Source organism: Triticum dicoccoides, chromosome 4A (genome assembly GCF_002162155.2).
Source record: "Triticum dicoccoides isolate Atlit2015 ecotype Zavitan chromosome 4A, WEW_v2.0, whole genome shotgun sequence".
NCBI classification, from domain to species: Eukaryota; Viridiplantae; Streptophyta; class Magnoliopsida; order Poales; family Poaceae; genus Triticum; species Triticum dicoccoides.
The window spans coordinates 38,404,066-38,417,311 of NC_041386.1; positions in this window are offsets into that span (position 1 = coordinate 38,404,066).

Consider the following 13,246-nt stretch of genomic DNA (forward strand, 5'->3'; position numbering starts at 1 on the left):
GCGCCCCCTACCTCGTGGCTTCCTCCTTGATTTCTTGACGTTGGGTCCAAGTCTCCTGGATCATGTTCGTTCCGAAAAATCACGTTCCCAAAGGTTTCATTCCGTTTGGACTCCGTTTGATATTCCTTTTCTACGAAACTCTGAAATAGGCAAAAAACAACAATTCTGGGTTGGGCCTACGGTTAATAGGTTAGTCCCAAAAATAATATAAAAGTGGATAATAAAGCCCAACAGTGTCCAAAATAGTAGATAATATAGCATGGAGCAATCAAAAATTATAGATACGTTGGAGACGTATCACTTAGGTGTCATACCTGACTCCTTACCTTCGTCGAGATCCCAATCTTCAGAGTTGCGTTTAATTCTTTCCAATAAATCACATTTAAATTCAATAGTCTTCATCATAAAAGAGACAGCACAAGAAGTATTGAGCATGGTGCGATTGTTATCAGAAAGCCGAGCATAAATTTTTTGGATAATCATTTCTCTTGAGAGCTCATGATTGGGGCACGAATATAACATTGATTTAAGCCTCCCCCAAGCTTGAGCGATGCTTTCTCCTTCGCGAGGCCAAAAATTATATATATAATTGCGATCACGATGAACAAGATTCATAGGATAAAACCTTTGATGAAATTCCAATTTCAGTCATTTGTAGTTCCATGATCCCATATCATCATATAGCCTATACCATGTCAATGCATCTCCCTTCAAAGATAAAGGGAATACCTTCTTATTGATAACATCATCGGGCATACCTGCAAGCTTAAATAATCCACAAACTTCATCCACATATATTAGGTGCTCATCAGGATGTAATGTTCCATCTCCTGCAAAAGGATTAGCTAGCAGTTTTTCCATCTCCTGCCAGGCTTGTGTGTTTGATTGCAATGTACAGGAACGCTAAAAAGCTGCTCAAACTCTTTGTACTCCTTTTGTTCCTTTTTACTTCGCACATTGTGAAAGTGCATACTTCTTTCTATAGGATTGGTCAAAGTAGAGATACTTTGACTGCAGACAAAACTTGTATGATGACTAGAAAGGACCGGAGGGAGTACATGTGAAACTGCTGCAAACGAGGTGATCACCCTAGGAATAATGCTAGTACGTATTGTTTTGCATGTTCATCCAATGCCAGTGATACAAGAATTTGAACTGATCGAAATAAATTCATTCATACACGGTCGGATTTCATATAAACATGTCGGATTTCATTACATTTCATACATTCTTCAACTAAAAAGGGGTGCGCTGGATGTATAATTAATTAACCAAAGCTACACACCTGTGTCCGGCTGAGCCGAACAAAAGCTTCAGTGACTTAACTGCAGGTGCAGTTGCGTAACTGACATGTGGCCCAGATGCCTGTTGGGCCCACGTGTCAGTCAGCCAACTGCACCAGCAGTTAAGTAGAAGCAGCGTCCTTCTCCAACATAGCTCTCCGACTCCATGTTGATGACCCACAAGTATAGGGGATCTATCGTAGTCCTTTCGATAAGTAAGAGTGTCGAACCCAACGAGGAGCAGAAGGAAATGATAAGCGGTTTTCAGGAAGGTATTCTCTGCAAGCACTGAAATTATAGGTAATAGATAGTTTTGTGATAAGATCATTTGTAACGAGCAACAAGTAACAAAAGTACATAAAGTGCAGCAAAGTGGCCCAATCCTTTTTGTAGCAAAGGACAAGCCTGGAAAAACTCTTATATAGAAGAAAATGCTCCCGAGGACACGTGGGAATTATCGTCAAGCTAGTTTTCATCACGTTCATATGATTCGCGTTTGGTACTTTGATAATCTGATATGTGGGTGGACCGGTGCTTGGATGCTGTACTTACTTGGACAAGCATCCCACTTATGATTAACCCCCATTGCAAGCATCCACAACTACAACAGAAGTATTAAGGTAAACCTAACCATAGCATGTAACATATGGATCCAAATCAAGCCCTTACGAAGCAACGCATAAACTAGGGTTTAAGCTTCTGTCACTCTAGCAACCCATCATCTACTTATTACTTCCCAATGCCTTCCTCTAGGCCCAAATAATGGTGAAGTGTCATGTAGTCGACGTTCACATAACACCACTAGAGGAGAGAAAACATACATCTCATCAAAATATCGAACGAATACCAAATTCACATGACTACTAATAGCAAGACTTCTGCCATGTCCTCAGGAACAAATGTAACTACTCACAAAGCATATTCATGTTCATAATTAGAGGGGTATTAATATGCATATAGGATCTGAACATATGATCTTCCACCAAATAAACCGGCTAGCATCAACTACAAGGACTAATCAACACTACTAGCAACCTACAGGTACCAATCCCAGTCTTAGAGACAAGAATTGGATACAAGAGATGAACTAGGGTTTGAGAGGAGATGGTGCTGGTGAAGATGTTGATGGATATTGGCCCCCTCCCGATGAGAGGAGCGTTGGTGATGGCGATGGTGATGATTTCCCTCTCCCGGAGGGAAGTTTCAGCGGCAGAACAGCTCCGCCAGAGCCCTAGATTGGTTCTGCCAAGGTTTCGCCTCGTGGCGGCGGAGTCTCGTTCCGAAAACTTGCTTATGATTTTTCCCCAATGAAAGAATCCATATAGCAGAAGATGGGCATCGGAGGGCCACCAGGGGGCCCACGAGGCAGGGGCGCGTCCAGGGGGGTAGGGCGCGCCCCCACCCTCATGGCCAGGGTGTGGGCCCCCTCTGGAACTTCTTGCGCTTGGTATTTTTTATATATTCTAAAAATAGCTTCTATGAAGTTTCGGGACTTTTGGAGCTGTGCAGAATAGGTCTCTAATATTTGTTCCTTTTCCAGCCCAGAATCCCAGCTGCCGGCATTCTCCCTCTTTATGTAAACCTTGTAAAATAAGAGAGAATAGGCATAAGTATTGTGACATAATGTGTAATAACAGCCCATAATGCAATAAATATCGATATAAAAGCATGATGCAAAATGGATGTCTCACACGTCGCCGCCAAGAAGCTAACCGGCCGTCAGTGGTCAACCCGCCTAGCTTGTCATAGCGATTAGGGAAACTAGGAGCCCAATGATCAGGATCCCCACATGAAAACACCTTTCTTCTTGTCATTCTTCTTCTTGAAGTTCGTGTGTTGCGCAACCTTGTTCTTCCCATCAAACTTTGCTTTACCATCAAACTTTCCCTTGTTCTTGAACTTGTGGGACTGGAAGTTCTTCTTGTGTACCAGATAGGCACTAGATCCTCCCTCAATTCCTTGAGCACATGTGTTCTTTGCTCTTGCCTTTTCTTCCACATCAAGAGTGCCAATGAGATCCACGAAGGAGGAAGCTTAGTGATGATACCTCCGGCAAAAACTTCTCCGGTAGCATACAACTGAAGTGCTCAAGTTCTCTAGCAAATGACTGTATCTCATGAGCTTGCTCAACCACGGAGCGCTCTTCAATCATCCTGTAATCATAGAATTGCTCCATGATGTATAGCTCAGTGCCAGCAACCGGAGGGTCGCAGCGGTGGCCTTACTTGGACCCGAGCGGCGGTGACCTACCGTGTTCTACTCTTCCTCGTTTTCTGTGTGGCGCGGCCTTGTTGGCAGCGGGGCGGGGCCTCAGCAGAGCCGGCGATGTCCTCTGTCTCGTTGCCGGCGGGCGGCGCCTCGGGGGAGCAAGGGAAATCCTCCCCCTCGTTGCCGGCAGGGTGGGGCCTCGGCGGAGCCGGCGGGGTCCTCTACCTCGTTGTTGGCATCACGGGGCCTCGGCGAAGCAGGGCCTCGTCGACACCAGCAGAGTGGGGACTCGTCGGAGCTGGCATTGTCCTCTGCCTCGTCCTTAGTCTCGCCAAACAGCGCCTCACCCGCTTCATCGCCCTCTTTGTAAGCCGCCGTAGCCTCCACCACCCGCATGCGGTACCACCAGTGCTTGAGGCGGCCCTCGCGGGCGGAGCGGTAAGAGTCGAGTAGCGCCTCCTGCTCTACCCGCTCTGCGACGATCTACCCCTCTGCCTGCAGGTGCTCCTAAAGGATATGGTGGTTGTAGGCGGCGTCGGCCTGCGCCTGTCGGAATTGCTCCTCACGCTTCTGCCTCACCGTGTCCATATATTGGGCACGGGCCTCGCCGATGGTCATGATGCAATGCACCGGCGAGGATGGCGCAGAGGAGGGGGTTGGCGCCAGATCGTCGACTACCATGTTCTCCATTGGGACGTCGTCGTCCTCCGGCTGCCTGCCGGCCAGCCAGTCGGTAGCAATGGCTGCCATCTCCTTGTGGTCCGTCGTCTGCCCGTCCCAAAGAGCGCTGGAGCGCGAGGAAGCCATGGTGGGCAGTAGTGGTGTGGACATGAGAAAGGAAACGAATGCAGATGACTGCGGCTATGGCCGGTGCAACAGTTTATATAGCAATGGTGGGCGGTGGAGGGACGGACGTGTGGCGCCAGAGTAGCCGCCTCGGCAACCACGTATCGTTAATGTGGGCGGCAGAAGGACGGACAAATGGCACTTGTGTCGTTTAAAGGCGGAGCAATCGCCTGCACCGGGAAGCGGGGCGGATGGCGCTGACCGTTTTGGGCGGAAAGCGCACACGGGCGAGGGAGGCGGTCTGGGTGGGCCAGGGCAGTCAGACTCGTGCTTGGCAGCCAGTCGGTCCAGCAGCCGGACATGCTGGTTCGCCAGCTAGCTCGCCGAGCTGAGCGACGACAATCAGACGATGGACGTAGCTTCCGACCAGGAGCGGGCGCCACTGTCCAAGCCGGTTCATGCCGTGTTCATCATAGAGCAGGTGCGGCCGCACTTCGACGCCCTAATGGCGGAAGAGCTACTAGCGCAGGAGGACCTGTGCTGCAACCTCTGTCTCCTCAACGAGCACCGGTGAACAAGCGAACGACAATGTCATCACGGACATGTGGCCCTATGATCCTGGCTTCCCAAATGAGCAGCGGGCGCTGTATCAGACCATCCATAGGGCCAGCAAGGCCCTCTCCGTTGTCCTTCAAGTTGTTGTAGGCGCCGCTGTCTCGTGTTGTCAACATGGTCAACGGACATGAGGATGAGGAGATGACTTTACTTGGAGAGGATGACAATGGGGACCCACCAGGGCCATAGACGCACGTACGTAAGTGCCTCCGTATTAGTATATAAAACTATATTTTTTTTGCTTCCTCCTGGTTTCCTGACATCATGGTCCCACACCACTGTCAACCTATGTAGTCAATAAACGAGAGAATTGCACAAGAAGCGGCTGACAGCTGGGACCAAGCAGCTCGAGCAGTATTTGCATTTTTGAGGTGTGAGCACTACAGAGTTTTTCTTGAGCGATGTTTAGCCCAGATATTAATTTTTCTACTCCGAACAACAACGAAAACATCGCTGCAGGTATTAACTAGGCGGGCCGTGGCCCGTGTAGCCTAGGCCAGATATCCAGCCCAAAAATTAATTTTTTTCAAGCTGAAAATGGCTAGCCCAACTATACTTTTTTAGAAATACCCAGGCAAGGTCAAGTTGTTATTCTCCACCCCGCTAGGCTGTAAATCTTTCCTAGGAGGGATGCATTAGGCTTAACAAGAAAATGGGCTTTAAGAAATAATAAATTGGATGTAATTATAAAAACTGGGGAGTAACTATAAAAAATGCACCAAACACGTAATTACTTTATAAAATATTATTTTTGGATATTGAAAATTTTAATTTCATTAATTGTTACGAGCGTAATGTTTCGTTGGATTTTTATGTAATATAAATTTATATTGAAATTGTATTTAATATGACTAGAAATTTCGGGATAAAAATATTTTAGATCCCATCAAAATGTGGGAAATTTTATTGAATTCTGTTTTGAATGGTTGGTTGAAATGGGTTGTACTTTTAACAAACGGTAAATGGGCTGTAGTAAATTCCATTAGAATTCAAAAATTGGCTGCACATTCTTACAAATCTCAAATGGGCTATAAGTTCTCTTCCACACACTTGTGGCCTTACTAAGTTGACGCATCCCCTCAAAAAAAGAGTTGACGCGTATGCAAGGCTTTGTCAACTTATAGTCAACACACGGTTCTAGCAGTAGTGGCCATTGGATGTCCATCCAACGGATGACGTGCTTCTTCTTCAATCTCGGATATTGTAGCTTCACCGGCCCAAAAAATTATTCCTCCCCCTGACATCTGGGAAACACCGTTTCGGAAGCTGACCTGTGGGCCTACTAAGTTGACGCGTACCAATGGCTTTGTCAACTTAGTCAATATGCATGATTCTAGCTCTAATGACCGTACGATGTCCATCCAACGGCCATAGTGCTTCTTCAACCTCTGGTCTTCTTGCTCCAGCCGCCCGAACCAGCGCCGGTCGTGCCTCGTGCTCTTGCCTCCCACGGCCAGCTGCGATGTGGCGAAGGCCTCACCGCCCCCTACTACTCCCACCGCTAGCGAGGCCATCCCTCTACTCACCCACACCCCTTGTTATTCTGCGGCGACGGCAGCCTCACACCGCAGTGAACCAGTGAACCCTCATACTCCTCTATGCATGGGCATCCACTGCCGTGTCTTCCCCGGCTTCGCATCGTCCCCTTCCTAGGCCTCGCTGTCATCCACCGCCCTGGTGCTCTCGGCGCGGCGTGGTCAACATGGTGAAGGAACGTCTTCCATCGGACGTGGACTGTACGTGGAGAGGCAGACAGCTGGGTCCACGACCCTACCAAGGAAGTGCCTCCTTATTACACGCAAAATAATTATTCCTCCACCTGACAGCGGGGACCCACCGGACGGGCCACCGTATTTCGCGAAAAAAATGTTTGGGACCCACCAGCTACATCTTCGCACGCAAGGAAGTGCGTCCGGGCAAAAAAAATGATTCGCCCCCTGACTGCTGGGACCCACCAGCTACATCTTCGCACGCAAGGAAGTGCCTGACAATCGGGACCCACCTGGTCGAAGCATACGTAGCGTTGTCATTTTGTTCGCGAACATGTACGTACATAGTCGATGTAGAGGTGCGCATGTGTCGTAGTAGAGGCGCGCACGTAGCATGTACACGTATGTACAACGGCCAGTGTGCAAAAAAGAAAATACGGCCACGTATGTACATACGAGCGGGGTCTCGAACGCTTACTCGAGCATACATACGGCCATGGCTCATGTACATGGCTGGGTCGGAACGGAGAAACTGCGTCGTCGTCGTGTTCATGGGGAGCCAACCGACTGGGTCGAAACGGAATGCGTCGTCGTGTTCATCGGGAGGGCTTGGACGGAACAGCTGATGGAAACGAGGCCTGGCGTACCGCACAACGGAGGAAACGGCCTTGTGTTCGACCGACCACGTTCGAAACGGGATCCTGTTCATCGGGAGGGGTCTGGCATACCGCAAAACGGAGGAAACGGACCTCCTACGGTCAAAACGGGGTCTTGTTGATCGGGAGAGGTGTGGCGTACCGCAAAACGGAGGAAACAGACTTGTGTTGGAGTGCTACGGTCGAAATGGGGGTCTTGTTCATCGGGAGGGGTGTGGCGTACCGCAAAATGGGACTCCACGAGATACTGTTCATCTCCACCGTCGACCCCCTCCAGCCTCCACAGGCTACTATTCATCCACTGTCGACCTCCACCAGCCTCCACCTGCGACTGTTCATCCACGGGCTCCTGTTCATCCAGCCTCCACCGCGCGCTACTCCACCGGCTACTGTTCAACCAGCCCTCTCCACGGGCTCCTGTTCAACCACCCCTCCACGGGCTACTGTTCATCTAGCCCTCCACCATCCACTGTTCATCCAGCCCCCCACGGGGTGGTCATGTTCATCCAGCCCTCCATGGGGTCTTGTTCATCCAGCCCCAACCGGCTCGATCGATCGGGGTCTTGTTCATCCAGAGGCAACACCAAGGGGTCTTGTTCATCCACTCCCACCGGGAACTGTTCATCCAAACCCCCCAGCAATGCTCACTATTCATCCATAGGCAGCATCAATCGGCTTCAGTTAGCAGCAGTAGCGAAGGAATCGCTCGATCGGGTTCAGTTAACAGCCATCGATCGATCGCTCGGGTTCAGTAACGCGTAGCCTGCAGTGCAATCGCTCGGGTTCAGTAGGAGAATGCCTCGCTCGGGTTCAGTTCAAGCCCAACTCCTCGCACCCACGCGCGTGCGTGTACGAGAGAAACGCGCAAACCTCCGTGCATCGCTCGGCTCTGACGACCCACCGTAACCGGGACCACCCCGATATTTTCCTCGCCCTCGCTTCTACCATGGTTTTTTCCGTCATGAACGGCCCAAAGAATGTCATGCAGCTGCGTCTCCGGCCCGCCCAGGACGAAAAGCCCATTTTCTGTCATGATTTTTTGTCATAGAAGTAGGAGCCCACCACATCTATGATGATACCGAGATTTGTCACAATTATCGTCATGGAAGTGTCATAAGTATGACAGAAAAAAATTTCGTTCGGCCCAAAATGTCACGGGTGTGTCTTTTTTTGTAGTGAATAGCCATATACCAGTAGCCCCCGAGACTTGAAAACAGTTGAAGCAACTGGTTTTAAGGATTGAATTGTAATCAGATACTCACGGAGAAGAAGAACATGCTATCTCAGGAGCTGGAGCAGTGTCGGACCCAGCTGACTGCTGCTACTACCGAACTGGAGAAGTCCAAGGAGGCACCGATTGGTAATGTTCCCTACTGTCCGGAAAAATAATCATGTGCCTATCATGTGTATGCAAATGAGCACAGTTTCGTTTTGCATTGGCAGGATCGGCGACGCAGCTATAAGAGAAAGTGAAGGCTGCGCAGGCGGACAAAGAACATGCTGAAAGGCAAGAGGCCGCTGGTCAACATGTACTGACACGGACTAGGGACGAGAAGAACAAACTGCAGGACGCCAATACCTAGCTCGGCGAAGAGCTGAAAGATGTGTGAGCCCAACTAGCAGACGCCTTGAAGGAGAACAAAAAGCTGAGAGGCGGCATATTCAGTATGCCTTTTAACTTATTGTTGTATAGTTCGCTAATGCGAATCCTAACAAGTTTTATGTCTGTAGGTGTGTTGACTGGGCGGCCTGAAGAAGAGGTGTCCGGATTTCAAGGCAACCTGCTTCAAGAGCTGTCCAAGGTGCATCAACGAGCGCGGAAGGCAATCAGAAGCATTGCTAAGGCTTTATGGCCAGCCAATTCTCCTCTAGGAAGTATCGAGGACCTCGTGAATTTATTCAAGAGAGCTCAGCGCGTTTTGGGCTATGGAAGATACCGGCATGCTGAGAAGGTGCTCAGGAAGCTTGGGCCATGGTAAAAACACGGTACACCAGACTTGATCCCAATCATATGTCCCGGGTCGGACCTCGAGGATCCGACAGACAGGAAATTCCCGTCAGCCTAGTGTACGACCAAGTGAAGGTGGCTGCCAAGTTCACCCAACAAGATTCTAAACTAGACAACCTATTAGAAGGTCTAGAGGAAGAAGAAGTTTTTTGAGTCTAAGTAGCAATGTACTTTTGTCAACAAACTTGTTTCCATCTGAATTTGTAAAATGATTGTCATGGCAGACTTTCTGCTTCGACCTCCGAAAACCCTAGGTTAGGAGTGTTTCCGAATACTATACCATAGGTAAACACCAAAGTATGTTCGGAAACCAGGCAGTCCAGTCATCGTTGCTTGAACATACAAGTTGTATTCGGGGAGTTATGTTATATTACATTTGATTGTAAGAAACATCTTCCAGAGAGAATAGTTCCGTTAAGGGTTCCTTTCCCTGGGCTAGTATGCGGTTCTTTGTGCATACCGAACTGTGATGCTGAAAAATCACACTATGCGTTTATAATCTGGAGTTTTGTAGTGCCACGAGGGCAGTTCGTCTTTTACTCACCGACCAATCATTCCCTTAAGAATTCTAGCTTTCGGCTTCACCCGTCTGAGGTACATATCCGGATGACATGGCTGTAACAATCGCAGAGGTGCTCTCTTTATGCCCTAGCCGAACAAACGGGAACGTAGGGCATAAGCACAAGAGCCAGGCAACCCAGCTTGGCAAAAACTTAAGTCATAAAGGTGCATATAATTGTGAAGAAAAGACATATATGGATAGATGACACATATATACGGTGAGCTTGATGCTCGAAAAATAATAACAAGACTAAGCTTCTAGTGAAAGGAAGCCCCCGGGTATTGTGGGGTAAGTACATTTGAGGATGCCTGCCCTTCAGGAGTACAGTTTATCCGAACACGAGCTAGAAGTCGTATAGAAACGAGGCAAAAAGGGAAAACTGTAAAAGAAGAAAAGACAGAACGAGAAAAAAGGTATATGTGCGGACTTAGGCGTAGAATTTTCGGAGCCTTGTGGCATTCCATGGATTTGGCTCCAAGCGATTGTCTGAAGCATTGCAAAGATGATAGGATCCTCCAGTGAGAACTTCATCTATAATGAAGAGACCCTCCCATTTGGGCTTGAGCTTGTCCTTTTTCTTTTCTAGTAGGCGTAAAACTAGTTCACCGACATTGTAGGTCTTTGCCCGCACTTCTCTGCTTTGGTATCGCCGAGCCTGCTATTGATAGAATGCGGAACGAGCCTTCGCGACATTGCGCTCCTCCTCCAGGCCATCCAGGTCGTCCTGCCAATCGAGCTCGACGCCTGTCTCTTCATACATGCGCACTCGAGGTGAGTCATGAATAATGTCGCAAGGAAAGACTGCCTCTGCACCGTACACCGTGAAAAAGGGTGAATATCCGGTCGTGCGATTGGGCGTGGTCTGCAGCCCCTAGAGTACGGAATCGAGTTTCCCGACCCAGTGTTTATCTGATTCTTGCAGAGATCGCACTAGTGTGGATTTAATGCCGCTCATTATCATGTCGTTAGCCCGTTTGACCTGACCGTTTGTCTGAGGGTGGTATACGGAGGCGTAATCAAGCTTGATTCCCAAGTTGGCGCACCAAGTTTTCACCTCGTCGGCTGTGAAGTTAGAGCCGTTGTCAGTAATAATACTGTGCGGGACACTGTAACGGTGTACGACACCGAATATGAAGTCTATCACTGGTCCGGCTTCAGCCGTTTTAACTGGTTTGGCTTCTATCCACTTAGTGAACTTGTCGATCATTACCAACAAGTATTTCTTCTTATGGCTTCCCCCTTTAAGAGGTCCGGCCATATAGAGCCCCCAGACCGCGAACGGCCAAGTAATGGGGATTGTTCGGAGGGCAGTGGGCGGCATATGGCTTTGGTTAGCGAAAAACTGGCATCCAACACAGCGATGCACGAGGTCTTGTGCATCTGCCCGGGCTGTGGGCCAAAACAAACCCGTGTGGAAGGCTTTACTTACAAGGGCCCGGGCTGTGGCATGATGGCCGCCAAGACCAGCGTGTATTTCAGCCAAGAGTTGTCGTCCCTCGTCTTCGGAGATACATCGTTGAAGGACCCCGGTAGTACTTTTCTTGTATAGTTCTCCTTCACGAACTTTGTAGGCTTTCGAACGTCGAACAATGCGACAGGCCTCAGTCTGATCCTTAGGGAGCTCATTCCTAGTGAGGTAGGCAAGGAAAGGCTCGGTCCATGGGGCAATTACAACCATTATTTCGTGGGCCGATGGTGTTATTTCGGTGCATGAGCCCCCGATGATATCGGGACTGTGTTCGGAATCGGTCGGTGCATCGGAGTAGGCAATACAGTGGCAACGCCTTTTCTCCTAATCTAGAGATAAAGCGGCTCAAGGCTGCCACACACCTGGCTAGTTTTTGGACCTGCTTGAGGTCGGTTGGTGTTGCCAATTGTGACAAGGCTTTAATTTTGTCTGGGTTTGCATCGATTCCCCTATTGGAGACAATAAACCCGAGTAATTCACCGGCGGGAATGCCGAAAACGCACTTTCCCAGATTGTGCCTTATGTCATATGTTCAGAGGCTGTCGAATGTGAGGCGTAAGTCGTCCACCAATGATTCATCATGCTTTGTTTTGATGACTACGTCATCTACATATGCCTCCATAGTCTTGCCGATTTGTTTTTCCATACATGTTTGAATCATGCGTTTGTAAGTGGTGCCGGTGTTTTTGAGCCCGAAAGGCATAGTGTTGAAGCAGAAAGGGCCATACGGGGTGATGAATGCCGTTGCGGCTTGGTCGGATTCCTTCATCTTAATTTGATGGTATCCGGAGTATGCGTCGAGGAAACATAGTGAATCGTGTCCCGCGGTTGCATTGATAATCTGGTCGATGCGAGGTAGTGGGAAGGGGTCCTTAGGGTAGGCCTTGATAAGGTCTTTGAAATCGACACACAGGCACCAGGATTTATCCTTCTTTGGTACCATGACTAGGTTTGCTAGCCAGTCCCGGATGTTTGATCTCTCTGAGGAACCCGACTTCGAGTAGTTTGGCTAGTTCCTCCCCCATAGCCTGTCGTTTGGGTTTGAAAAATCGCCGGAGCGTTTGCTTGACCGGCTTGTATCCCTTCAGTATATCGAGACTATGTTCGGCTAGGGTGCGTGGGATTCCTGGCATATCCGAGGGGTGCCAGGCGAAGATGTCCCAGTTCTTGCGCAAGAACGCGCATAATGCGGCATCGACCGTCGGGTCCAGTTGTGCCCCAATGGAAGTTGTTTTCTTGGGATCCGTCGGGTGGACTTGAAATTTGACTATTTCGTCAGCTGGCTTGAAAGAGGTGGATTTGGGCCTTTTGTCAAGAATTATGTTGTCCCTTTCCACTGTGGAATGCAGTGCGGTGAGTTCCTCGGCTGCTAGGGCTTCAAACAATGCCTCGAGGGCCAAGGATGCAATTTTATTTTTGGCGCAGAGTGCTATGTCTGGATCACTAGAGATAGTGATAATACCATTGGGCCCGGGCATTTTGAGTTTCATATACCCGTAATGAGGTATATCTTGAAAGCGTGTGAATGCATCTCGCCCTAACAGGGCATGATATCCGTTGTTAAAAGGAGCCACTTGGAAGATTATCTCTTCAGACCTATAGTTTTCTGGTGTGCCGAATACCACATCCAGCTTAATCTTCCCCGAGCATCTTGCTTCCCTGATGGGAATGCTTCCCCCAACGGATGTATTGCTCTGCTCAATGCGACTCCTGTCCATTTGCATTTTATTGAGGGTGTCCTCGTAGATGAGGTTCAGTCCACTGCCACCGTCCATTAGCACTTTAGTGAGCCGAAAATTGTCCACAATTGGGTTGAGGACCAGAGCGGCTGGTGCCCGGACTGAGAGGGATCTTGGTTCCTCATCGGCATTGAAAGTAATTGCCGTATCATTCTAAGGGTTTATTTCTGCTATATGGCAGACTTCGGCAAGGTCGCAGAGCGCCCGTTTGC